Source organism: Camelus bactrianus, chromosome 23 (genome assembly GCF_048773025.1).
Source record: "Camelus bactrianus isolate YW-2024 breed Bactrian camel chromosome 23, ASM4877302v1, whole genome shotgun sequence".
NCBI classification, from domain to species: domain Eukaryota; kingdom Metazoa; phylum Chordata; class Mammalia; order Artiodactyla; family Camelidae; genus Camelus; species Camelus bactrianus.
This window is the reverse complement of record NC_133561.1, coordinates 3,208,172-3,235,294: the sequence shown is the minus strand read 5'-3', so window position 1 is coordinate 3,235,294 and position 27,123 is coordinate 3,208,172. Positions and strand designations below refer to the sequence as shown.

At 44.0% G+C, this 27,123-nt stretch overlaps 1 protein-coding gene across 8 annotated transcripts in view; it reads left to right on the top strand.

Moving 5' to 3' along the window:
• The first annotated feature begins 677 nt into the window (after nt 1-677).
• NEK7 (NIMA related kinase 7) overlaps nt 678-27,123 on the top strand; it is a 132,105-nt gene continuing 105,659 nt past the window's right edge. For 3 of the 8 annotated variants that reach the window (XR_012501780.1, XM_074351576.1, XM_074351578.1), the window contains exon 1: nt 679-964. The gene's annotated coding sequence lies outside the window, so the exon portion shown is untranslated. Of the gene's footprint in view, nt 965-4,910; nt 5,044-27,123 lie in introns of all 8 variants that reach the window. The other 5 variants (XM_074351579.1, XM_074351574.1, XM_074351580.1 and 2 more) reach the window with 4 other exon arrangements.

Below are 27,123 nucleotides of genomic sequence, written 5' to 3'. Positions count from 1 at the left end.
GACTGAGACTTGGGAGAGGTGAAACAACTCATCGCCAGGTCAGAGATAATAACCCCCGGGCTGAGATTACAATCAAGGCGTGGTTGACTCCCTACTGCCTCCTAGCCTTGTCCTCCGGGAATGCGTGTCCAGTTATTGAAGCAGTGGAGCGGCTGGATTCAAGCGTTCCTCTGCAGTTCCGAGTGCTAGGGTTCTGGGATGTCACACACCCCCAGCCCGGTAAGATTCCTAGCACCAAACCAGGTAGTTCACCTTTCAGAAATGTCCTAAAAGCCACTGCCCTCTGGCCTGGGTCTCTTTCTTTAATGCAAGTTTCTCTTAGCGCAGAGTTAGTTACACCACCCAGGAAAGGGGATGAGATCCAAACGCCAGGACCCAGAGGAGGAAAGCGACGTCACCAATTCGGCTCACCGCTTGCAAATGGGGGCAATTTAAATAAGTTCTAAAACTCCCTCAGTTTGGAGGGGAATCGGGCTACGGCGGCAGACGACGGGCCTCTCACCGCGCTAGGCTTTGTAATGGCCTCCCTTGCTCGGGTGGGAAAGCGAAGGGCCCTTCCGCGGAGGCCGGCGGGGAGCGGGCGCGGCAGCAGCAGGGCTCCTTGGACGGGCGGGGCCTGCGCAGGGGGCGGGGCCTGAGTGGGCGGGACTGGCACCGCCCCGCCCCCTCCTCGGGGATGCCGGGATGTTTACACTCCTGACAGCGGCGGCCGCGGGAGGAAGAGCGGGACTCGCTGGAGGATGGGCCGCCGCTAGGCTCGCGCTCGGGACGCGCCTCGCCGTGCGCAGGGTGGGAGCCCGCGCCTGCAGCGTCCGCGGGGGCGGCGCGGCGGGAGGTGGCCGTCGCCCGGGCCTCGCAGCACAGCCCCCGGCCCAGCGGGCCTGTCCACGGGGCCACCAGGCCGAGCCGCCCGCCCGCCCCGGGCCCCTCGCGGGCCGGAGAACGGAAAGCCGTCCACTTCCTGGTGAGTCTCTGCTTGGGTCTCGGGCGCGCGGGCCGGGGCCCCGCCGGGTGGGGCCGCCTGCGGGAGCCGGGCCGGGAGGGGAGGTCGGGCCCGCGCGCGGCGGCCTCGGGACCCCACCGTAGGTGAAGGGGGCCGGGGCCGGGGCGGGGCAGGCGCGCGGCCGAGCCGGTAGGGCCTTCGGTCCGGCCGTGGGCCTCGTGCCGCACACGGCTCTGGCGCCAGCGCCGCCGCGGTAACTAAGAAACTCCGCGACCGCGGCGGCGGCGGCGCAACAGGTCTCGGTTTCAGGACCCGGGGAACTTGGCGAAGTCCCGCCTCCCGCTTCCAGGCGCGCCCTCATTGGCGGCGTCGGTTATTTATTGCTCGTGGATTGGTCAGGTCCAGCTGTCAGGATTCGGCCGCAGCCGGACTGAGCCGAGCCAAGTTCTGGGCAGAAGTGGGTGGTGGGGCCGCGCAGACTGAGCTTGAGACGTGCGAGGTGGATGACCGACCCGTTGCAGAAGGAGAAGGAGCTTTTCTGGGGGCTCTGTCAGGATTAAGAAACGTCAGAGAGAGGGATTGCTGGGCAAGAGCGAATATTACTGGTGATAATGGCAATGGAAAAGAAAGAAATAAATTGAACATGGAAGTCAAAGCCAGAGTGACGAAAGGGAGCGCAAAGGAAAAAGGAGAAAAATGAGAAGACCATGTGGCCCCAGGACAATGTCAGGGAGCGAACACAGCCACGAAGGGTGCTGCAGTGAGATCCTAAGAACCTGTTACCCCTTTCCTATATACTGTAGGCCTTGGGAGACGATGTATCAGACAAATGGTGTTCTCGCGTAGCTGTAGGCCTTGTTAGGGATAGATACTAAAAATATACTTACTTGACTCTAAGATTCGCTCCCATCCTTGAGCAGTTCTGGTGATGGAACTGAAAGTCAGGAACATACTGCAGAAATGAAATGATTTTCCTCCTTCGAGGCTACTGATCCTAAGGTTGCAACGGATACAATCAAATGCCCATAGTTTGTAGAGCACTGTGTCCCCACCATAATTAGAACCACTGTTTCTAATTCCTCCTCCAAGGAATCTGTAGTTTCAAGAGGTATGCACACTCCCTGCTTCCTGCAGTAGTATGTCTCGCCGAGTTGCATTACAGAATGAAGTACAGAATGTGCGTGTAATCAGTCTGTTCTGAACGGGAACCCGAGCTGCTGCGGGTGTGGTCAGCTTAGTACTTTGACTGAAAAGGTTATGGTACGTTTGGGACAAGTGGACCAACACCGAAAACGATGAATAGTTAAACAAGAGCTGCAATTAACTCTGTAATGCTTTGTGGCAACTCTTGTTGAATGGACGCCAAGCTTTCTTGGCTATAACAATGAAGACCAGTGCACCTAGAACGGTTAACGTAAAACGTAAGCAATTTCATTTCCAGCGGAAGGAATCCTTTGCTACCCTCGGGGGGATCCAGTCCACAGCTTGCTTCACTCTTAAAACCGCAGCATCCTCAGCTTGGCCCTGGCCTGCGTGGGAGCTGGCAAGGGTTGGGGAGAGATGTAACTTTGAAAAACTTTGCCTCTCGGAGGAGACAAAGGGTAAGGCAAGAGGAGTGCGGCGAAATTATAAGGCGAAGGCACCCCTAGTGGAGGCTGGTTGCTTTCCCGGGGTCTGGGGCAGCCCGGGACCCTCCCGGAGGCGCGGGCCTAAGGTCCCGCCCTCGCGCAGGAGGCCCCACCCCCCGCGGACTGACGGCCTCAGCAGCCAATGGGCGGCGAGGACGGCGAGGCTCCCGCTGGGGGGCGGGCACTTCCTCCTACTGCCGGTCTGGGGGTTGGGGGGTGGCGTGGTGGTTCTCCCCGGGGGGGCGTCCGCGGAGGGCGGGGAGAGCTTGGGGGGTAAACACGTAATACAAGGGGGGCTTGTAGGGTAAACACGAGAAATGGGGGACTTGTGTGGTTAACACGCGAAATGGGGGCTTGTGGGGTAAACACGTAATATGAGGGGGGCTTATGGGGTAAACATGTAATATAAGGGGGAGCTTTACTGTAGGATAAACACGTAATATGGGGGGCTTGTGGGGTAAACATGCAAAATAGGGGTTTGTGGGGTCAACACGTAATAGAAGGGAAGTTTGTGGGGTAAACATACAAAATGAGGAAGGGCGGCGGATTCCTGGGACCAGGTGCACGTAGGTCTCAGTTCCCGGTCCAGCCGCACCTTGGACTCAACCGCTGGTGTGACTGATCCCGTGTTTCATTCTGAGATTATCTGAGAATGAAAACCAAGAAATGCCAGCATCCATATGGTTAAGCGTTTAAGTTACTTGGGAATCTTTCCACAGTTAAAAAATTATTTTCAATGAAAAAAGTAAAGGTCATGACTTTGATTTCCTAATCTTGAACTGCTGCTCAGGTTTATTTATTTAGATCGTATCTGCAGGCCCTCCACTCCTTTTCCCACTCACTCATTGTCCTGGCTGGACAATCTCAAGAGCTCTTTCCCGGCCCAGTTAAGATGGCACTTACTCCAAGAATGAGGAAAGCACGTCTGGTATGAGGGCAGCATGGTGGTGGGAGGGAGATTGGAGGCCTCGGTGTTAGCATATCCGAATAAGAAAACTCGCATTGTAGTTTTTCGTGACCACAATGCAGTTACAGTTTGTGGACAGGAGTATTTAACCTCCTACTCCTCTCCCTTCAACTTTCTGGTGGTTGCAGTTGGCAGTCGGAGCTCCGATTTATTGCAGGCACGTAAACGTATTTTCTTCTCAACTATTGTGCACTTACTAGAATGTAGATTTCTCTTTTTTCACATATGTATATATATGTGGTCTGAGATATCATTAGAGACTTTTGCCGTGTTTCTAGAACAAAGCTATTTTCCCACCACCTGGCTGATGTTTTAATGTGTATCTTTCTGGTATTACTAACGTAGCCACCATTCAAGGCATCTGGAGAGGAGAGAATAATGATTACTTAGTGCAGTTTTGGAAGAGAAGTTGCTTAATTAGATAATAGGTTCCAAAATTCCTTTCAGGTTCTGTTTCCTTTTTTTTAAAATAGGCTTTAGTATTTTAAAAATGTGCAGTGTAGCTGCAGCTGCACAAAGCAGTACTCTGTCCACATTCCTGTTTTCATTCAAATTAAAATATTTGTCCCTTGAAATATTTGCTCAAGAGGTATGTGGGTAGGTATGTTAGTACATCACATATAAAAAAAAAACATGGCAGCAGACTTAGTATAATAGTTGAGGTTGTTTTGGAAATGACATTTTTGATTACTGTTCATGCTGAATTGCTTTATCAGCAGTTATTTTATCAGCATTTCTATGACTATATAGCAAGATGTTTTATGAAGCATTTCTTCATAATTTTGAATGTTTCAGTTTAATTCCTTGTCCCCTCATTTTTATAGGGAATTTATATAATTGTAATCAAATATATTTATTTGCAGGTTATAATGGCTGGTGAGAATTTTTAAACTGCATAGAACTAATGTAGAGCCATTTATTCTTAGTGTTACAAAACTTCCAAATGCTGAGCCCTCTTTTGGTGATTCATAGTTTGATTATCCCTATGTATTATTTTTTTGTTCTAAAGAAAACATTTAGAGAATGTATTTCATGGTTTTTAGTGAGCAGTGGGAATGAGAAGACAGAGCGATGGCGTGAAGCATTCCTTAATTTTTTTTCAGCAGGATAGAATTTTTTTAACCTTTGCTAAAATAACAGCTCTTTCATACTATTTATGGAATAAGCCTATATAATGATCTATTTTGTAATAGGTGTTGGAAGTGTTAATTGGAATAGTGTATAAATGAATGGAACTTATTTAATTGCTCTATGAAATTTTAGAAATACATGTTTTCTGTTACCTAATGGAAATAGACATTTCTGTAAATTTTATTGTTGGTCTTTTATTGATAATCAGTGTAAGTTGTTAAAGGCAACTTTTTCATTACAGGCTGCTTTCGTATAGAACACGGGTTTGCAGACTTTCTCTCTAAAGGGCCAGCGAATAAATACTTCTGGCTTTGGGAGCCACATGGTCTCTGTCACAGATACTGCCCTTGTGGCCATGGACTGTCTCTGAACAGGTGAGCGTGGCTGTGTTCCAATAAAGCTTTATTTGTACAGTCAGGCTGGGCCCAGACCTGCTCTAGAAGGTAATAACAGAGATCTAGACATGATTCTGGGGTTGATGTTTGGGTTCGTATGGACTTTCTGCAGCCTTGTTTTATATAGCCTTTTCTGGTCCTTTGATCCTTGTGACAATCTCTTGATTTTCCTCAGTCTCCTCAGAATACTGTCTAGTTATTCACTGCCAAATACATCAACCTCTTTTAGATTTCTACACCTTTTCAGAGTTTTCTATCATTCTTCACCCTTGGGGGTCCCACACCCACCCTGGACCTGGAATGCATGTGCATCTCTTCCGGCTTCCTTCTTGCCGCTAAACCAAGATGGCCTCTGATGTCAGACGTTTGTCTTCGTCTGATTGACTGATAATGATGACGCTGGTCGGAATGTGTTCTGGTGTTTCTCTGACTAGCCGTTTTCGCTCGAGGTCTGCTGGAATGACTGCCTTTGTTGCTTTTAGAGGGAGTGTCTGGCATGAGCTGGAGGGTGCACAGATTTATTTTCTTTTTAGAAAAATTGACTGAGTCTTTTATAAGACTTTTTTCCCAGTAAAAGAAATTCTAGAAGGGGCCTGTATTTGTAAGGAGAGGCTACAGTCAGGGCGTTTGTGGCCTGGGGTGTACGCGTGAGGTACCTGACTCTTCCCCTGGCTTTTAGCAGCCTTAGCTGTAGGCTCACCTGGGTGTAGTTAATGCTATGGGGTGGGGTCGGGGGGTTGGGGATGGAACGGAAGATGCCGCAGTCCTGGGCTTACACGGGAGGACTTCCCAGCGCTTGGCCCCAGTGGGTTCTGGGCGGGTTGGGGTACTGACCCCGCGGGGGGGGGCCTGGGGCTTCAGAGCTTCCAGGCTAGTCGCCACCAGCTAGCTCGGAAGCCTCTTCGTTTTATGTGACCTTGCTGCACTCGCAGCGTTTTCTGTGCTTACCACGATGTGAAAAAGACTAAGGCCCAGGCTTCTCTCCGACCTCACGACCTCGGCTGAGTTACTTGGGTGTGTTTGGACCATTATTTTCTCAGCTCAGGTCACGCTGCTCTGAGGAGTAAGTGGGAACACTTTGTAGCAGTTTGGTAGCAGGCACAGCAAGTGCTAGTTTCGTTCCATCTGTTTCTCTGTCCTTAGGACACTCGGTGTGGGAAGCACGTCTCTGTTTCTTGTGATGACAGGCCCGCTGCCCACCCTTTCTCGGCCCAGCTTTATGTGGATGGGCTCCTGCCCAGCTCTGCTGCCATTTCTACTTTCTCTGCCTTAATTCTTCTTCCCTTCTGTCCCGCAATTCCCATATTTATAACTTAATGATTCCCACCCGGAGTTAACATTCCTATTAAATTTGGGGGTGGTGGTGGCAGTAATCCTTAGTTCCTGAGATAGAAAAAGCCACAGCAGGCTTGGGGGTTATATTTTGGACAACAGAAAAATGAGAGTTGGAAAAACATCCTTAAATACTGATTCAAAAGTGGAAAAATTTAGAATCTTCTTTCTATTAAGCTTCCAGTTCTGTTTTTTTATTGTAAAGTATTTTTCTCATATTCTAATATTCACCTGTCAGATTCTTACAGTTTTTGTTGTGGTTGTAACCATGACAAAGCCACATGTCTTCTATTGTATCATGATTGGAAAAACTGAACAGACCAAGATGTTGATAAGAATTGTGCCTCCAGAGTGCAAGGAGTTGCAGATCTTCCATTGCTTTTTATATCTAACTGCTGGACCCTATAGTGAAGTCATGTGGTATGTTTGCATGGTGTCATAAAGCCGTGCGGAACTGGGCAGTAGGGAATTTATTTTAGGCCAATGCATTTCCTTATTTCAAATAGTTTATTTCTAGGCATGGTTTGCTATTCAACAAAGACATGTAAATTGAAGGATTATACAAGAAGAATGCTTATTGATGGATTGGTTTTATAGCAAGAAATTGATGTTTTATTCTCAGTTTCTTGTGGTAACCTACAAATTCACTTCTTTTATTTTGTTTTGTATTTTTAAGTCTGATATTAATACACATTTAGAATAGCATGGTGGCAGTTGAGGTATTCTGTGAACACTGGCATTTTTTAAACATTTTCAGTATACATCTAAAATAAAGTTTTAATAAAAAGTTTTCTACATTTGGTAAATATTTTGGTTGTTGAACGGCGTATTGTTTTCAACATCACTTTGCTGTTTTACGACCTGAAGTGTTTAAATTATCAGCTGGTGACAGAGAGTTACATTTTAGCAGGCAGTTCTCCCGCTATTCTAATTATTCTAATCATTTTCCCTCTCTCTTGTAAGTAGGGAGGGATTTATTAACTGTATTAAGTAGTAGTTGGTGGTTGGGAGGGAGTCTGAGCTTCTAGTGAAGTTTCCCAATACCAGGCCACCAAGGGAGTTGGGAGCAGCTTCTGTGATCAGAAAGCCACCGGCCCGAGACCACACAGCCACTGTCCTGATCTGGACGCAGCCTGGATAAGGAGGGTGATACTGTTTGGGGCCCCAGAACCTGCCCTGACTGCTGCAGTCCAGGGAGCAGGTTCTCTGGGCTCTGGCACTGAACGCCTCCTGTGTTAGGTTCCTAGGGCTGCCCCAATAAACTACCAAAAACTAGGTGGCTTTAAACAGTGGAAACTTACTCTCTCCCAGTTCTAAGGGTCATGGATCAGAAATCAAGTTGTCCCCAGGGCTGTGCTCTCTGTTCTTGGGAGGACGTGTCCTGTGCCTTTTTCTTAGCTTCTGTGTTGGTGACAGTCCTTGATGTTCTTTGGCTTGTAGACGCATCACTGCAGTCCCTGCCCCGTCCCATGTGTCTGCTCTTCTTCTAAGGACACCAGTCGCACCAGATTAGGGTCGCCTGCTGACCTCGTCTTTACGTCTAATCACTCCTCCACTTAAAATTTAACAAGCAAAATCTATACTTCTTTGTTTTTAGATTCTTTACCACACAAAAGATTTTTAGATCTCTGATTTTTTTGTTCTGAGCAGAATATTTCAAAGCTGTGCAGAGATTGTACCTAAGAGATAAAGGCACCCAAGTTATGGGGTGCGTGTGTCATCTGTAGATCATGCTCTGTTGCTGTCACTAAGCAGCTGCTCCAAAGTCAGGTTTTCCACTCACCGTTATCTTAGAGTTTTCCTTAGGAGACCTTAAGTGCATGATTCATTAAATCAGATACTTCCAGAGCTGGAAGGAAACTGATAAATTGTCTCACCTGGCCTTTTCATTTAATGTGAGAATAAACTGAAACCCAAGGATGTACGTTTGCTCATCCACATCCTATGAGATCCCATAGCAGTCCGTGTTACCTTGTGTGTTAACTGTGTCATGTTCTGAATACTAGGCATGGTTTTGGTTTTCACGTCTCTTGAATTAGAGCATCTTCACGGTACAGGCTCAGTATAGACTCGCTGATAGTGTTGATGTTGCACCTCTGACCACGCGTATCGGGGCCTTGATTCAAGTCAGCAGATGCCTCAGTGAGGCCTGACCGTGCAGTTGGGAAGTATTTCTCTTGCCTCTGAAATGAGAAACATGAGGATGTGTTGCCATGTCCTTACCATGAAATAGGATCAAAAGAGGAGGAGAAACTTGCACTATGGAGGCCAGTCCCAGGAAAGTGGCTTTGATTAGGGGCAGCGGGTGGGTGGTGAAGCTCGTGGGTGGTGAAGCTCGTGGGTAGGCGCAGGCTGTCTGGTCAGTGTCTCACAGGTGTGTGCTTCATTCCGTTAGATCCCTTGAGTCAGGGGTGCCAGGCTTCAGTGTTGTCTGTCATTTTGGTATATTGAAAATAACTTCTATGTCCTTCTGGCTATGGAATCCTGAAACATTTGGCAGCCCCGCTGACCAGTTTCTCCCTCTGTTGCGTGTTTCAGAGATAGTGATTGGTGGTCTCCTTTTTCTCTGCAGCCACGCCTCCCTCTTTAGAAGTTCATTCTCGTTTTTTTTTATTAAATGTTCCCTTTTTCAGTGAAAATCCTGTCTCCCACAGCAAAATGATTAGAGATTAGTCAAACCAATCCTACAGGATTTAGTTCATGATTCCTTGAAATAGTTATATCTATTTGTACACTGAAAATAATTTTTACAAAACTTGTATAGCTGTTCAAGAATACATGGTGACCCTTTTACCATCACCAACATGGGTTTTCAAAGCATTTTTGAAGCATTTGTCCTATTACTGTGTTTCTCAAACTGTGGTCCTCAGAATACCTGTGTCAGAGATTCTAATAGAAGTACAAGCACTGGTGTTTAAAAGCAAGTTGCCCAGACAATTTTATACACAGATCTGGCCTGTGATGCAGTGCAGGGGATTCTGATGGAGGTGTTCCTCAGGCAGCAGTAAGAAATGCCATGTGGTCTATTTTAAAAAGATTGTTGTATTTAAAAAATTATTTACTTATTTATAATGGAACTCTGTTCCTGCTGCTAACATCCTTTCTCATGTGCAGACCTTTGGAATTGTTTACCCTTAATAATCAGACCCTTGTAGCATGTATAACCAGTGTCCCAGCTCAAATAGTGGATAGGTGTTACCGAAATCACTGTTAGAAATCAATTAAAGTAAATTAGACACGTATATATCATTATAAATAACAATCGCGTATTAACAGAAGAGAAAATTCCACTTCAAATAAGTGAAAGAAAACAGTACACCGAAGTGCTGGTTTTAGTTCTGTCCCAGCCATTCGGCCCCTCATGAGCGCACTGCTTATGCTGTGTGCTGTTCTCACCATTTTTGGCATTTTTAGAGTATTCTTCTTAGCTGGGTGTGAAAGCTTACCACTTCCCTTACCCCTGAGATGGTTTGCTTTGCTTTTTGCTTAAGGGCAGAAGCCCTTTGCCTCCAGCCCCGTGACCTGAGTTCTCCCTGCAGGTCTCCCCCTGGCTCCTGGGCCCCGCTGCACCTGGCTTTTCTGTCTTGCGTATCTGGCCGAGCTGGAAAGTGGTCAGGAGCCGCACGATGAGTAACCTGTTCCTTTTTCCATGACTGCCTCATTTCCATTGATAACAAGTGTCTGGTCCTTGAGGCCCTTCTACCTTCCCTCCTTGTCAGTAGGTGCAGGCCTTTACATGTAAGTTGTGTTCTTTGTTTAAGAAAACCTTCCTGCCCATTTTAAAACTACTTTCTATCAGTGATTTTTTTTTCCCACCTTTTTCTTCAATTGGAGTTTATCGGTAAATCCAGGCTCATTTTGTTTATCAGTTTTTCTACTCCCCAGCTTTAAAAAAAATATAAATAAATAAATGTATATAAAACAACTAATGTAAGAAGAGCTAGCTTAACAAAGAGCATCTTGAAATCGTGGATTGAGTCCAGGTTCATTTTTATATATTTGCAAATGCCACGCACAGGGTCTTAGGCTGAGCTAAATTAGCATCCAGAGAACCCGGTTTAAGAGCTGCGTGTCGGGCTTGGGAGAGAGAGCCCTGCGAGTGTGATTAGTGGTCGGTTAACACAAGGGCGCCTGGGCTGTAAGGGGCGCTTGGGATGCCCGGGCTCCTGTCTGCAGGGTGTGGTCCCCGAGGACGCGCTGCCCACTCCTGGGCCTTTTTTGTTCACGGGGCGGGTTGTCAACCTCTGAATGTCAGCATTTCCAGAGTAAGACACGAATACCCATTTTTCTTCGTCGTGAATTTTGTGGGGTGTTTGCATATGCATTCTGAGCCTGCTGGAGAGATGATCCAGCTGGCTGCACGGCTTTTGATGTTAAACTTAGTTGTGAATAGTCGAGGTGAGCTTCAGCTTTGTCTGAGCTGGGGAGGCACGCTTGCCCTCCGGGGCTCTCCCGCGGCGCCAGGTGGACAGGCCTGTGCTTCTGGTCGTTTGCGGACCTCCTCGTTCTGTCCCTTCCCCTCTTGTCCTCCCCGCTTTCCTGCTGGGTCCCACCCATTCACAGGTTGAAAGAAGAGAAATTTGGGGGTGTTGGTAGGTAGCCGAAAGTGAGTAGACAAATAATCTAAACAGATCTATCTTTATGCTTTTAGAACGTTCTCAGTTTTGATTTATAGCAGAGAATGAGAGACAGGAACGAGCAGATCCTGTGTGACCTCGGCGGGCTCACCTGTTCTCAATGGCGCTGTCCTGGGCTGGACCCGCCTTTCCAGTTTCACTTGTTCGTACTCCCCTAGAGTTAGTCACGTCTGACACTGCAGCTTACATTTTTTGATAAATTTTGTACTCTTTGTGGCTTCTCCGCTTTATCTTTATGCTTTTCTCACTGCTTTTAATGCCATTTTCTGTACTATAGCTCTTCAGTCTCCGTGTATAAAAATCATCTTTATCCTTTAAAACTCTGCTCAGGTCTTATACACAAAAAACACAAAAATCTTTTTTCTGCTGCTTTAGGCGTTTAGTACTTATTGCCCCTCCCCATGGTTGTGCTTGTCTTAGCTGCCTTCCTGGAGTGTGTGCTTCTGGAAGGTGTGAACCATGTCCCGTCCATATTTGTGTTTCCTGCAGGGCCTGGGACCATTCTTGTCAGAACCGGCCATTCCAGGAATGGCAGATGACTGCATCCCAGTGGCTGTACGGGGCAGAAGGTCTGGGAAGATTCTAACAGCCAGAGCGTGTCCAGGACAGTTGAGCAGTTGATTTCAGGGAAGTCTAGACTCCCTGCAGGGCCCACAGGTCAAGGTGTGAAGGAGCTCTTACTCTGTGAAGGTCCGACTCGCAGGTGGTCACTTAGGTGAGAGTCTGCGCTTGGCATCTGAACTCAGAATTTTAAGTTCTGAAAGATCTCAGAGTGGGCTGAGATGGGAACAGGACTGGGAACAACAGGGGTTTGCCAGACGTGAAGTCGGTGGGGATGGGCGGGGTGTGGAGTCCAGACCGAGACCCGCTGGGCGATTAGGTATAAGGTAGAAGCTTGGGCAAAAAGGAACAAAATGAAAACTGAGTTCCTCAAATTAGAATGTAAGGTTAAAACAGGACCAGAAGTCAGATTAAATTGATTTGGGTATGATTTACTAAGATGCTCACTGAGTGTCCCTCTGTTTCCCTTCCTTGGAGGCTAGCCCATTCCTAGTTGGAGTTCGGCGGTCTGGCTGCTCTGTAAAGGGGAGGGGCCTCTCTGCCCGGAGAAGGTGCTTGCTGTCTATTTGCCAAATTAATTCTATTTTCATGCTCTGATAATCCCCTCATGGAGAAAATGTTGAACTAAGTTAATAGATAACTAGCTTAATACTTGAAATTATTTCCTTCTTAGGAATAATTACTAATTCAAATTGGTAGATGATTATCATTTAATTTGTGGCCATCAAATGCTGACATGGTAGAAAGTTGTTCGACTTTGAAATAGATATATTTGGTGGGGAGGGTGTAGCTCAGTGGTAGAGCGTGTGCTTAGCAGGCATGAGGTCCTGGGTTCTATCCTCAGTACCTCCATTAAATCAATCAATCAGTCTAATTCCACCCCCTCAAAAGGAAAAAACCCGAAATAGATACATTTTATTTAGTACTTTTCATATCTTTCCATTGCTAGGAGTTTGAAAGAATAATCACAATGTCAATAATTATTTTAAAAAACACAGTACTTATAAAAAGCAAGCCAAATGGACCAAAGGTACGTTGTCTATTCATGAACTAATGAAGAAGCACACAGGGAGTTAACCTGGGTCGGTGCTAAGAGATGGTTGTCAGAGGCCTTGAATACTGTGCTCAGAGGCTTGACCCTTTCCTCTCCCAGGATATGACTGTAAAGAGTTGCTGGTACCTCTGTGTTTTCAAGTTTTGTTTTTAATAGCAGTAAAATCTATAGTGCTTTGTTACCTGTTTATTGGTTCTTAGTTAATGGCAGGTCAGGAACCAGCATGAAAACAGAATCAAGGTTATTATAATGAGGACTTCAGGTATATTTATTAAAAAATGTATTATGATAAGTCAGGCTTATGAGATGTACGAAGAAATTTAGTTTATTGAAAATGTAGACTTCAGTGATATTATAGTATATTTTAAACTTACCAAGAAAAAGGGCTGTTTTTTGTTTAAGGAAATCCCTCTTTAGTATCTTCTAACTTTTCCCCCTTTTAAAATTTAGGATTGAGTTACATTTATTTGTTTGTCTATCTACCTATTAATGCATTTTTAAAACAAACATCCCCAAGATCTTCTGCCTCTTTCTAGGTAGGTTTTTTCCTTGTTTAAAATCCTTCAGCTATTGTCTTTAGAGTAATTTTCAATCCCTTAGTCTCATAGCAGTGTGGCTTGGGCGTCGGTTCTTGCCCTGCTGTGTCCTGTGCTCCCCAGCTGTCCCTGCTTCAGTCGGAACGGCCCCTCCCCTTTGCCTGGTTAGCTCCCACGCTTTCTGTAGACTCCCTTGCGGCATCTTCTCTGCGGGCCTGGCCTGACCCGGCAGCCTGCCTGGGCATCCTTCCCGGGCATCCTTCCTGGCAGCTCTTGTAGGAGCAGTTTGGCGTCAGAATCCTCGCTTCCTAATACTGTGAAGTCTGTTTCTTTATGCCTCTGATTAGTACCTGCGGGGTCGGAATTGCCCTGTTCCTTTCTGTATTCCCAGCAGCTGTGGTGAACAGGCTGGTTGTGCTCCGGGAACGGCTGAATGGGATGGAGAAGGTAAGGGTGACGGGCCTCTAGGCTGCCCCCTCCCCCAATCTCTGTGGGGGCCTGAGTGGGTCACAGTGCCCTTCATCTCCAGTTCTAGCTTCTCTCTCTTCACCCCTTCTCTCCTCACCTTTGAGTAGCTGTGGCTCTTTACTGAAGTAGGCTGAAATAAAGAAATTAGAGACACTGTCTTGCAGACTCTTAGGATATTTTATCTGTGTGGTGGCCTTTCCTGCCTCACTGAAGGCAGGGGTATAGATGTCCTTCAGTAGGTGTAAACAGGTGTCTCTTCATTCATTGGAACATCCTCTAATTCTTTTCAGTTTGACTCTCTTTGTAGTCTTTCGTAAGCAGGGGTATGATCACAGGAGTTAGGAGAAACACACTTCGTCCCGCTTTGGTTTGAGGAGTCTGCATGTCTCTGTGCAAGATACAGCTGGCCTTCACATGCCAGTTTGTGGCTGAGACGTCTTCCCACGCCTAACCTACGAATCAAGTGAATATCAAAGTGATGTTGCTTCCTGCTGTTGGCTGGGAATGCTCTAAACACTCTAAGGTATCAGGGAGCACAGGTTTTGCCTTAGTTTTAGATAGTCACCACAGTGCCTAACACTGAAGAATGAAGGAGAAGAAATATTAACCAGACCAGCTTAGAGTTCAGAGTCCTAGTGTTTAAGCATTGAGTACAGAATAAATCCCCATTTGTCAAAACTAACCAAATTAGGAATAAATAATGGCTTCTTTGTGTGGCCAGGGTGGGGAATGCCACTCTCAGGTGGCGTCTGGGATGCTTGTGGGATGTACAGGTGACACTGTCTGAGAGGCAGCCGCTGGTCAGATGTGGCTGAGCCCCGCGGAACGGTCCGGCCTGCGGTGGAGGAGCCCTGGGCTCAGCGGCAGGGGTGGTTGGGGCCGAGCCTGTGGACGGAAGGTGTGTCAGGTCCTGGTCACCGTGGCGCCCTTAAAAGGGCAGTTTCACTGAAAGCTAAGTAAATAGTCAATGAATACTGGGAGAAATTAAAAGGTAACTTGTGTGTTGCTGCCTGTCTTTAGCTGTAAGTACAACATGTAGGGTATTTTCTTGTGAGGACCCAAATAATGCTGTTTCCATCCTTAATAACTCTGTACTTTTAAAGCCTCTTATTGTCTGCCGTCTTTCTAAGAGTTTATCATTCTTTAGTCAGAGGAGTGGATCTTTGCAGTCAAAAGGTTTCTGAAAACAAAATTTAAGTATCAATATATAATTCCATTTTGAGTGTAAGTCTATAATTACTATTAATTAGATTTTCAGTTTTTTTTTGAGTCCTTTATATTTAAAGTCTCATGTAAAATCCTCAGTAGTGCCATCAACATAGCATGTTTGTTATTCCTACTATTAATTTAAAATAATAATGCTCATTCTTCGGATTGTATCTTCATTAAGTTGTAGTTTCCCGTATCAGTGTGCTGGAGAAGTGCGCTCCTTTCCGGTGGAAGTAGAAGTGGGGCGTGACCCCGCTGCGGGCCATGTGCGGAGCAGCGGGGAGGGCGCTTGGCGGGTCCCGGGCAGGGGTGGGGGGCTGGGGGGGCTGCAGCGGCGGGCCTGAGCGGGGGGGGGGGGGGGGGTGGGGGTGGGGGGGAGGGGGGAGGAAGTGGCTGGGGGAAGGGGTGGGGGAGGGACGGGGAGGGGGAGGGGCGGAGCTGGCGCAGCCGCTGCCTGGGCGGACGTCGCAGGACCCATTCAGAGACCAGTTCGGTTTCGCGGTATCAAGGAGAATGTCACAGCAACTGAATTTAGTTTCTCAGAAGGAAAATTTTAAAGCATAAAGCATAGCCATGATTCCCCTCAGAAGTCAGTACGCTGAGAAATCTTTTTATTAAAAGCCCGGGCCGTTTTGTGTAACGTGAGTCGGGGCCTTTTGCCGGCCTCTCCTCCCGCCCTTCATCTTCTCCTGATTCTCATTCGCATTGGAAGTCTGTGCACAGGCAAAGGGGAATCAGCCCAGAGGCCCGAATACTGTTCCTCTTTCTTTTTTGGAAGGGAGAGAGTGGGCCGGAGGGGGTAAGGCAGTTTTCATACAGTTTGTTCCTAGACCCTGGTGTGTCCTGCGAACCTGGTTCTCCGTTAAGCGGGTGCTGTTCTCACTGACTCAGGTCTGGCGCCGGTGTCGAGGCCCGGGGGCGGGGCGGTGGAGAAGTCCCCCGGCGGGGACACGGGAAGACCTGGGTGGGGTGGGGGGGGGCGTCGTGCCTTCACCACCTGGCTCTAGGTTTCCTTTCCTTACCTGGTGTTTAGGAGTGTCAGAGGAAGTGATAGAAAAGCTTTTAAAACCTCTTTCTAGTTGACTGTAAACTGTAGTCTGGAAAGAAGAGAGGCTTTCTGAAGTTCAGGAGTGATCAGTGTCTGTAGCAGAGGACGTGTGCTAAAATGAATAAACAGCAGTTACTAAGCTTTTTAAAATGAGGATAAAATGTGAAATCATTTGTTAATTCAGAAAAATCTGTTAAATTTTTCCTTCATTTACATGAGAAGTGTTTTCTGTTTTTTTGTGATGATTTTTTTGGTTAATGAGTACTTGTTACAGACCAAAGGCTGTTAAAACAAATGACCTTACAGTAATACATAATTCATACTCATTAAAGTATTTCCAAGTACTAGCTTGTATTCCATGGGGCCTTATCAGCTTTGTTAGGGTAGAATTCACTGCTATGAATTATGTAATACAAGGAATTCAGTAGAATGCTTTCTATAATCAGGTTTGGAAGATGGTCCAAGTATTTATCTTGGCATGTTATGGGTGTCAGTCTTTTGCCATGGATGGTTATAGTTTGGTTGCCATGATTTTTCTGGTGTTACAGCCGAGTGTTTGGCCCAGTAATCACGTGCTTTTGCCAGGCTCCCGTGGTTGCTCTGTGAGTTGCTGAGCGACATGGCAGAGATACACGGAAAATTTATTGTGTGCGTAGCAGCATACTGTGTCCAGTTAGCTGAAACAAACAGATCGTCTATCAAAAGCTTTTTGGACAAACTTCTTTGAAAGGGCCAAGTAGGGATCTCTTGTCTTCTACATCCTCATAGGGAAATTCTTCCGCAAAGATAAGCAAAAGAAATAATCCTGCCTTGCATTTGTGGACTGCTTTAACACTTTTGAGAAGTATTAATCCCTTATTCTTCCAGGCATTTGTTTATTAGAAGGCTGCCTGTATTGACCACTCCGAGAGGAGGATTCGAGGCCTCGCTCTGTCACCCCATACTGCGTTCTCGTTCTGAACTTTCCTTTAGGGAAAGTAGATGCTCATGTGAATTTGAACTAATCAGGTCCTGATTGTTAGACCTGTGTTCTTTATAACTTTTTGTTTTCCAAATTTGATTATTTAAAAAATATATATCAGACTTCAATAGGTACTAGAGGTTTAAAAAAAATGAGGAAGAGACAAATTCTGCCCTTAAATAGTAGTTGCTTGTGTAATCCTTAGAGCTAGTGAGGTATTGGACCTCAAATGCATAGATAACTGATTCCTTAAAATACCCTAGGACAAATTACTAAAAGGAGTATTTTATAAAATGAGGCAAGGTTGACCAGGCAGACTAGCTGGGACGGGTGTTTCAGCTAAGATGTCGTGCAGTGCCAGAGGCACATAGGCATGGAAGAGCCTGGCATTTAGAAGTGTCAGTGGTTCATTAAGGTTCATTAAGGCCAGAATATAGGGTTTATAAGGGGGAGTGTGCGAGCCAGTAAGTAGCAAGGCTGAGGAAAGAGTTTCATTCCTTAAAGGGTTTTAAGCAGGAGTTTGACATAGTTAGATTTTCATTTTAGACTGATCATTATGGTGAGTGTGTAGAGCAGGAATTCTATTACCAAAGTCAGGAAGGGCAGTGAATAGGTTATAGTAGTGCAGCAAGGGTCAGCAGAGAGGTGCTGGGAGGCAGAGGTAATAGGAGCTGGGGGTTCGTGGAGGTGAGGGAGTCAGAAGGTCTGGTCTGGCCGGGGAGGGGTGTCATATGGGATGACTGCGCTGTGGCGTCGCTCCCAGGGGAGGGAGCACAGGGTGGGACGGATTCGAGGTGTTCAAGGTGTTAGACATTTCTGGTTCGGCTACCAAGGCAGGGAGATCTATCCAGTAGAGTGGAAGTGAGACTCTGGAGCTATTGGTTCATAAATCATCAGTATGAAAGAGGCAGTCTGTGTGCCAGCTGAAAATGCATAATTATTGATTTAAATAATCAGGGGACTTCCCATTAAAGGAAACCTGGGCAAGCGGATCAGCAGAACTGTTCATTGATCACAGAGCAAAAGGCACATTTTGGGCAGAAATGAAAAAGCAGACTACAAATTCCCTTATCACACCCGTTATGGTGGCGATTCGCATTCGCGTTGCTACCTTGATTTAGCAGGCACTAGATTAAGTGGTAGTAAACACACGTAGTTCTTAACAATACTTGATAAAAGTAAGTCACGAGAACTTGGATCTTCATCCAAGAAATTGGAAGGGATCGAAGTGTTCTCTTCAGTATCACAAAATACTGGAACTAACAGACTAGCGCTGCAGAGAACAGAGCAGTGTTGTGGCCAGAACACCGTGTGCACAGCCAAACTACTGTTCACATGTGATGAGAATCGAGTGATGGTGTTAGATTTTCAGGGGTTAGAGAAATGTATTGCATGTGTGCTCTTTAGAAAAAATACTTAAAGATATGCTGTAGGAGGAGAGGCAAAACTAAGTTTAGGAAGTGGACATCGTTGTGCGAAAGCACTGGGAATGAGCATCGAACCAAATTAAGTGTGAAAGCAAGACTGAACACGTGTTGTTCAAGGTTGGAAATAGTGCAAAATGCCAGGAATAGCTTAGAAAGATAGGCTGTGGTTATAAAACCTGTAATCTAAAGACTTGGTGGTCGAATGTTAGGGGGAAAGTAGCGGCGCGCTCAGGCCTTGCTGGACCTGGATTAGATTATGTATCATAAGATGGATTTCATTTTCCCTTTGACAGTCAGCCAAGAACCGGTTAAAGGAGAACTTAAAAAACGTGGAAGTCACCGTTAGTAGACTTTAAATAGGAGGGGATATATGTTTGTTTCTGAGTAGCTGGAGAATATTAATGCAAGCAAACATGGTCCATATGGCAAGAGATGAAAAAAAAAACCAGAAAACAAAAAACAAGACTATAAAAGACAAGTATCAGTAAAACAATTTATACTAAATGTGTTGAATTTCTCTTTTAAAAGACAGACTGAGCCTAAAAAAGTAATCCTCAGCTATGTTCTGCTTTCAAAAGATATGCTTAGAACAAATAAATCTAGAAAGGTTAAAAATAAAAAGGTAAGCCGAGGTTTATAGGAAAATATGACAGAAAAGACAGTAGAGTAACTATGAACTCCCAAGTAGAACTGAGTGGAGAAAAACTGCATTAAATACGATAAAGGACAGTTTTTAAAAATTGACTTGAGGTGATAATTAACAAACCAATAACTATGGGAGAGTTGAAGTCACGTGCGTTGGCTTCACAACAGACTTCTAGGCCCAGTTTTTGTTTTTGATTCCTAAGATTAAATAGGAATCTTCCAACTCATGCTCTTGAGTTAGTATATTCTTAGTACCAAAAATTGGACCAAAGGCGGTATTACCAAAGCTCTTCAAGGTATTAATAGAAGTCCTGTGGAGGAATTTCATGGCGAGACAGTTTTGGGAGAATCTGCATAGGGTGGTGTTCTGGAGGGTCGCAGTGCACTTTTTAGTATATCAGGGTCCCCGAGAAGTGCAGCCCAGGATTTGTGGAGCCCAGTAGGTTGCAGATTCCTTTGACGATGGACTTCTCGCTCGCTTTGTCTCCCTCTGTTTTGGTTATGGAATACAGGTTAACAATTTAAGAGATCCTAGTGTTTTAAAGAGCAGAGTTTGGAAAACACTTACGAATATTGGTGTACTCTGTAATAAAATTAAGACTAATGGAACAGTTGAAGAGTCAGTCATTCATTAATCATAGAAGGTTTATCTGACCAAGGAAGATTTATCTGAACATATAAAGATGGTTTAATAAAGAATATCTAATTATATGATTCATCACCTCATTGGGTTCAGTAAGAAGACTTGTATTATAAGCTTACTGGAGCAGAAAAGCATTTGATATCATTTGATACCTACCTCCCTTTTTTAAATAAAAAAAAAACCTCTTAGAAAATTGGTAATGTCATTTGATATGGAATATGGTCAGTATCATAATTTATTGCAATTTCATAGATGTATGTCTTTATTACTCCTTATCTGCTATATTTTAAGCTCTTTGTGGGAAGGAAATAAGTTAATTTTTACATTTTTTGTTACTCATTCTATTATAGGACTTTGCATTTTAGGCATTCTATAGCTATTTGTTAAATGAAAATGTTATTTGAACGTGTATCCTTGTGTAATTTTTTGATTAAAATGGATTTTTGAAAAACATTTTCTTTATGTAAATTTTTTTAAAAAGTGTGGAACACATGATTTTTCAAAACTGAAATATTCTTCACAATGGGCCTTTATTTTTTTTTTATTCATTTATCCAGAAAGCCTGAATTCCTAAGGTGAATTTAAATTTTGCCTAACAGTTAAGTGACAGGGAATTTATAAAGGTTCTTGAACAATAAAAGGGTATTATAAATACTGTTTTAAAAAGGATTGTCCTGGCCAGAAGGGTTATACTTGGTAAAGCAGGAGTTGTGGGTGAGGACTCTTGTGGTAATGGCAGGAGTGTTCATTTAGGAAAATCAAGGGACTCTGGGACCTGAGGCTGGCTCAGAACACTCCAGGATGTGGTTGGGTTTTGCGCAGAACACGATTTTTCTTTGGTCTTGAGGAACTGCCTTCCAGCCCATGAAACCCTAGCTGTGAACTGTGGCTTTACGGAGCCTGAGAAAATTTTGTTCATATGCAGATTTCTGTAGCCTTTCAATTTCCAGGACTAAACTGCAGTTACTCAGGGGTGTGTGTGTGTGTGTGTGTGTGTCTGTGTGTCTGTGTGTGTGTGTGTGTTTACAGACACAAAATGGGCTGAACTTAGTAATACAGATTTGTAAGAGTCAGGAAATCTGAGTTCTGTTATTTTCTCCTTGTGTGATCTTGGATAAGTCACATAACTTCTCTCTTGAATTTTCTTACCTGTAACTTGGAAATTATTTTACCCACTCCACAGTGATGTTTTGAGAAGACACTATGGAAACTTTTAAAAAATTGCAAAACTATAAGATGTCAGTAAAGCATACTGGTACTCATTTTGCTTCAAGAGGACATATAAACACAGAATTTGGAAGCCCTAAAAATCATGGCAATTAGGAAACATGAAGATATTTTTTCCTTTTTCTTTTGGGTTTTCAGTTAAAAATTAAGCATGCAGTTTTAACTAGTATTTAAAAGCCTTTGCATTACAGAGAGAAATTTAACAACACAGTTGTATCATTAGATCCAGCATTTACATTACTAACATTTTGTTACTTATTCTAAAGGAATTTATTCAGTATATATATTGAAATCTGTTGTTTTAACTGTATAGCCAGATGAAAATATGACAGGAGAAGTTTGAATGTAGTTTCTATTCTTTGTAACAGTTTGCTTGAGGAGTGGGCAGGCTTTTCTTCACTTGACAGATGTAAAGGAAGGACCTTGAGAAGGCAAGTGGATTTCCTAAGCTTGCGTTTGCTGGATGATGACCAAGTCAGGGCTAGAATTCATAATTTTTCTTGTTACTTACACATTTTACCCTTTGGGTCCAGCATTTTTTTTTTTTTTTGCTGATATTATGAGCTTGTAATAATATTTGATCATTGTAATAATCTCTTAGGAAGATGGTCAAATGATGTGTGACTTCTGCTTATTGATTTGAAGAATCACAATAAGAAGCCACATTTTCTATAAGAGGATGTATAATTGTTCTTTGATAAAACAAATTCTCAGGCTTATTAAGTAAATTACATTCATACAGTCATTTACTGAAAATAAAAGTGAGTAAGTAATGGACTTACAGCGCACACATTTTTCAGTGCTGATTTATAACAGGAAAAACTGTATAAAATACTTCATGAAATGATGCTCTAAAAATGTATCATAAAATGTTTGACTTCTTTTTTAATGTCAGAGAAATATCTGTATGGGAGGGGTTAAAAGGGGGTAAGTTATGAAACTGAGAATGTCACCATTTTGTATGGTTTTCTCACTAACTTTAAACAAATGATTGTTCTCGTGCTACTTTGATAAGTAATTATAAATTGAAATCTTAGAGCATCACATCATCCTTAAATAGTTTAGAAAACAGTAACAAACCCAGTAGCATTAACTTGGTTTTTTTGTGAGGTCAGCTCTGTACTTGATACGTCATTCAAGCACATCAGAACTTTTTCCTTCTTGGTGTTTTAGATTTCAGACCAGTTGGCCATTGACTGGTTTTCAGTAGTTTTTTCTTGCATGAAGTCTTTCATTAAGGGATCTCTCAGGAGTGACTCACGCATTCCTGGTGAGGCTCGCTCTGCAGTGCTAACGATTCTGTAGCAGCCCAGGATCCCTTGCTTGGAGCTGTTCCTCTTGAATCAAAATGTCAGTAAACTCTGAATTTGTGCAACGTGACTTATTTGTTTGTTTCAGAAGAAATTAGAATTTGGTGGACTTTTGACACTGGAAGGGACTTTGGAGATCATGTAATCCAGTACCTTTATTTGATGTTTTAGGTAACTGAGGCTCAGAGGGTGTAGTTGGACATTACAAAGAAAGTTCTTGGTAGAAGTGAGTTGACTCGTGTCCTATATTGTATTCACATGCTTGTCTCTTCCTGTTATTATTTATGTTGGTGAGAATCTCCTTAATAACATTACTGACTAAGTCAACAGTAACAAAAATACAGTTCTAGACTTGTGGGAGTGCCTGGCTCTTAGATTTCATTCAGCACTGTAACAGAAGAAATGATTATTTGAAACATTTTGCCTAGATGGTAGACTAATCTATAAATTGAATTAAAAATATATTTTGTTAACATTTAATAAATGTTGTGAAGCAAATATTTTTCTTAAAAATGACATGTGAAAGGGAAGGTGCTTGAATTGAAGTAAACACCTCTAATATTAAACTTTGACAATTAATGAAATAATTACATTTGTTAGGACACTGGGTTTTATGTTAATAGAAAAAAGATTGAAATGTAATTTTAAGAGTTTTCTATCTTTGACATATTAAACTAAATACAGGTAGATGTCCTTCAGGGTTACCTCTGTTTGGTGGAAGTAAAGAGTGAAATAATCAAAAGATGAGCGCCAGGGCGAAGTCCGTATCAGGGCATCAGAATAGTGAGCTTCTCCACAGTTGACTGTAATGAACCTTTCTGATAGCAGAACTGTAAATCTGGAAGAGTTAGAGATGTGCATAATCTGATTGTCAGCGTTCAGTTAGGAAGGTGTTCTTGGGCATATATTAATGATGGTTTTGTCATTCTTAATTTTTCCCTTTTGTTTAAATCATATATTAAATAATAAGTAGGTCTATTTGGCCTGTTTCCAAGTGGACAAGGCTGTTTTAATCTCCTAGGCTTTGAGCTGGAGAGAGAGCAGTTGGGAATCGGCGTGTGTGAGGGAGCCAGGCTGACTGTGCGTGCCTGCTTTCTTAGTATAGCCGGGGTTCTGCTCAGGGATCACAACTGAGGTGGGTGTTCTGGTTGGGGTTCTTGCTGCCAGGCCTGCGGCTTTGCTTTTCTGTGTGTATTACACAAAGTTAAGTAATATGGAAAAAAACATGCAGGGGTTTTAGGATATTTTTTGGAAATATTACTTCTGTTTTTGGAAATATTACTTCTGTTTTTGGATTTTAGAAAGTGTTACTTTTAAGCCCTCTGTTCTTTGTTCCATGCTATACTTCTGGACTTTCACACACTTTGATGTTTCAATAAAGTATAATCCAGCTGATAAGCAACAGTTACTCGTTGTACCTCGTGGAGGCTCATTGTTCGAGAGAACTGTGCTGGATGCACCGGGGGATTCAGGGGAATCTCGGCAGCCTTTGTCATCCAGGATTTTACAGTCCTGACTGATAGTGTCATTAACGGCAGAAGGATGGCCCTCGTGCCTCCAGGGCCTGTCCCGCAGCGCAGGGCTATTGCAGGGACATCAAAGGGAGGGGCGGGCTCGTCCCTGTGAGTGGGCTCCCTGAGGTCCTGGGGGCACAGGGGCTTGTTCTGGGCTTTGACTGAAAGCCATCGTGGTAGGTGAAGTTGGGATTTCTAAAGCTCAAATTGGGCCAGTTTGGCAAAAATAGTGGGACATGAGGCTCTGATTCATTCTCTTTGTAGCTGCCAAAGTGGTATTTGTAAAATGGAAAACCAGGTCTTAGCTCGGCGTCTGAGAACCAACCAGGCAGCATTGCGAGGCTGCCCTGAGCAGGGCGCCTGCTGCTGGGTTCCCGGCCCGAGTCTCGGGCAGGCCCTGCTAAGCTGCTTCCCAGGGGTGGGAGCTCTGTAAGGGCCGCCGCCTTTGCTGCTCATCTTTTTATCCGTGGTGCTTGCCTGCTTCAGAGGAAGAGTTCAGGACACGCCTGTTGCATAAACAGGGGCCTGCAATTCCAGGCCAAGGAATTTGGACTTTATTCTAAAAATGGTGGAGAACAATTAGAAATTTTTAAACAAAAGAATGATTTGGGGAAGGTATTCTAGGATGATTAATTTAATTGATGGTTATGCACTCTGGCCTTCTAAGCATCGTACTGAAGTGCTTCTGACATAGTAAATAAACATTTATAGCCCTGAACGTTTGTGGTAGTTAATCGCTGGAACAAATCCCAGATGCTCGCCTTTTTAAACTCTAAATTAGCGTTTAGAGCCAGTTTTCACCACTTTTTTAAGTTCACTAAGACGAAGCAGGATTAGGTAGGCTTTGTTTTTTCATTCATTTGGCAGATATTTGAGTGCCTGCTTTGTGGCCGTGTTGTAGGTGGGGAGAGGGTGGCGCACAGTGATAACAAGAGACATGGTGTGTGACCCCAGGAAGCATTTTTACTGGTTTAATGACATTGAGAACTCCTGAGTGGTTTCAAAATCATGTGAAGAAAGTGTAAAAAGAAACATTTTCCTTTTCTCTATTCCATATTTTTCTAATGGACATCACAAGTGGAAATCTGGGCATGTAGGGGCCTCCTCTGGGACCTTGTGTGTATTGGTACCTGGGCCATTTAACAATTTGATGCTTAATTAACAATAACTTTCTTAAAAATGATTTGATGATGAGATGTGCACATGCCCCACTTTAGTTTTTGGGAAATATATCAGTATTATTGGGGTGTAGTGCTAATTGCTATTCACAATATACTAGGTGCTCTAGCAGAATGCAAGGTTTTGATTTTATTCACTGGGAAGTTTTCACAGATGGTAAATACATTATAAATAAGTGTGCATAATATTTCACTTAGGCATTGGAGTTCTTTATAACAATAGTCTATGACTCTGACCAAGTGCCGTGCTTTGGAGGAGTAGATGAGTAAGCCGTGTACAGTTCGGAGCTTCTTTTCTTAAGTGGACAGGCTTGGCTTATTTCCTGCCATCCAGTTTGACTGACAGACAGTGTTTATGTGGCTTTATTGGAAAATTCAGAATATATTTTCTGTTTAAAATAGTCAAACTGCTTACATATTCATAGAACTTTTTCATTATTTTTCTAGATCATTCAAAAATCTAGAAGATTTGTGACTAATGGTTGACTTCAAGATTTTTAAGTGAAATTTGGTTTGTGTTTAAAGCAGCTTTACCGATTTTAGAATGCACCCACAGCAGAACGTGATGGCGGCAGTGATAGCAAGATGATTCTTATCTCCACTGATGAAATGACAAAATGTTCTAAGCCAAAGTAGAACATTACTGGTAATTCTGGGAAAATCCAGTGACAGTACAATTCTGAAAGGTACTAGGAAAATTTGTATTAAAAACAGTGTCTTCACGGTTCTGTTTCCAGAATATGAACAAGCACGTCTGCGAAGACCAGGTTGTGTTCATGCAGACACCCGCCTTTCCTCTCCAGTGTCTTTCTTTTACTTAGCAGTTACTGTCCGCTTTCTACATTTTTTCTTTTCTTAAAAGAGAAGCTTTTTGCCTGGTGATTCTGTATTTGGACTTAGTTCAGTGGTGAATGGGAATTGTGCCCACCGATTGAGATAAGCCGGGTTTTCTGGCGGGTGCTTTGTTTTAAAGAAGCGTTGTCAGTGATGGCCTCCTTTTATGCGTGGCTCAGCTCTGTGGAACTGCCTAGAACGTGAAGTGTGTGCTTCATACTCCTCTGCGAGGGAGGAGATGAACTCTCCCGATTCAAAATGTGCCTCAGTAAAGTCTTCTTGATAGATGTGTTAAAGTCTTACTCTGACTTACAGAACTAGGAGTTTTCTCTCTTAAGTTACAGTGGTCTAATACAAAACCATGGGAAGTTTAAGAAATAGTGTGTTTTGACGTGTGGAACGTTGTGGCCACCTCTAACCCTCCGTGAGGTGGAGCCTTCCTGTGTGTGATGAGTTAGGGAGCAGACAGAAAGCTCCCAGCTGGGGGCCAGACCCTCCTCCTCCCCTCTTCCCCTTCCCCTGCTCCCTGGCTCGGGGCTCCACTCGGCCTAGGGGCTCCGCCCCGAGCCACTTCTTTGGGGAGGACTTCCTTGACACCCCCTCCCCCCTTTCCCCCAGACGCTGTTACATGCTCCCTTGTCACTTGTATTTTTTACGGATCAGACTTGGAGCATTTGTTACCCCTGGTGTGGTTGGTGGTGCTGCTGGTGGGCTCCAGGAGGGCAGAGTCCGGATCGGGGCAGGACCTGTGCCCGGTGCAGGACCTAAAATCATGTTCACGTGGTAATGATGGACACTTACAGGTACTCAAAAAAAAGCTTCATCTAATCTGTGTCACTCAGGGTCTGTGTCCACGAAATTGGGTGAAACACAAATCAGGTCAATCAGAAGATAACAGAAGAAAAAGGTGGTGTGACATGTGAATTGCCAAAAGTTGAAAAAGACATATTATGTTGGAAAATTAGATTTATAATCGTAGTGACTTGCTTCCCATTGTGGATTTGAACTAACCTGAAGATAAATTGACCAGGCCTTCCTCCAAATCAGCTGTAGTTGGTTTTTATTTTTATATGTCCTGTGTGGCTGTCTCTGCTTCAGAGGTCCTGGGTCGACAGCTAAATGTCTTCCTAACAAGTCATCTTGGGTTTTTAGCATATGTGATTTTGCCTTGCCTTACTGATCAGGTTCTCCTCAAAACTTTCACACTGTGGCTGACTTCCATGTTTCCTCTTTTGGAAAACATCCCTCTCCTCCACCCCCTCCCCCAGGTCTCATGGATTTGGAATCTCTTCTTGTTATTACTATTTGCTTTGATATCTCCTAAGTTGTGGGAACAGCTGTGATGGTATAGATGTAACAGGAGCCTATCTCAAAGAGATGTTTTTCTTTGTTTTTAAAATGTTCTTTTTCTTAATTATGCCCAAACTGATTTAAACATTAAAAACAATTATTCTGAATTTTTCTCACACTTACGA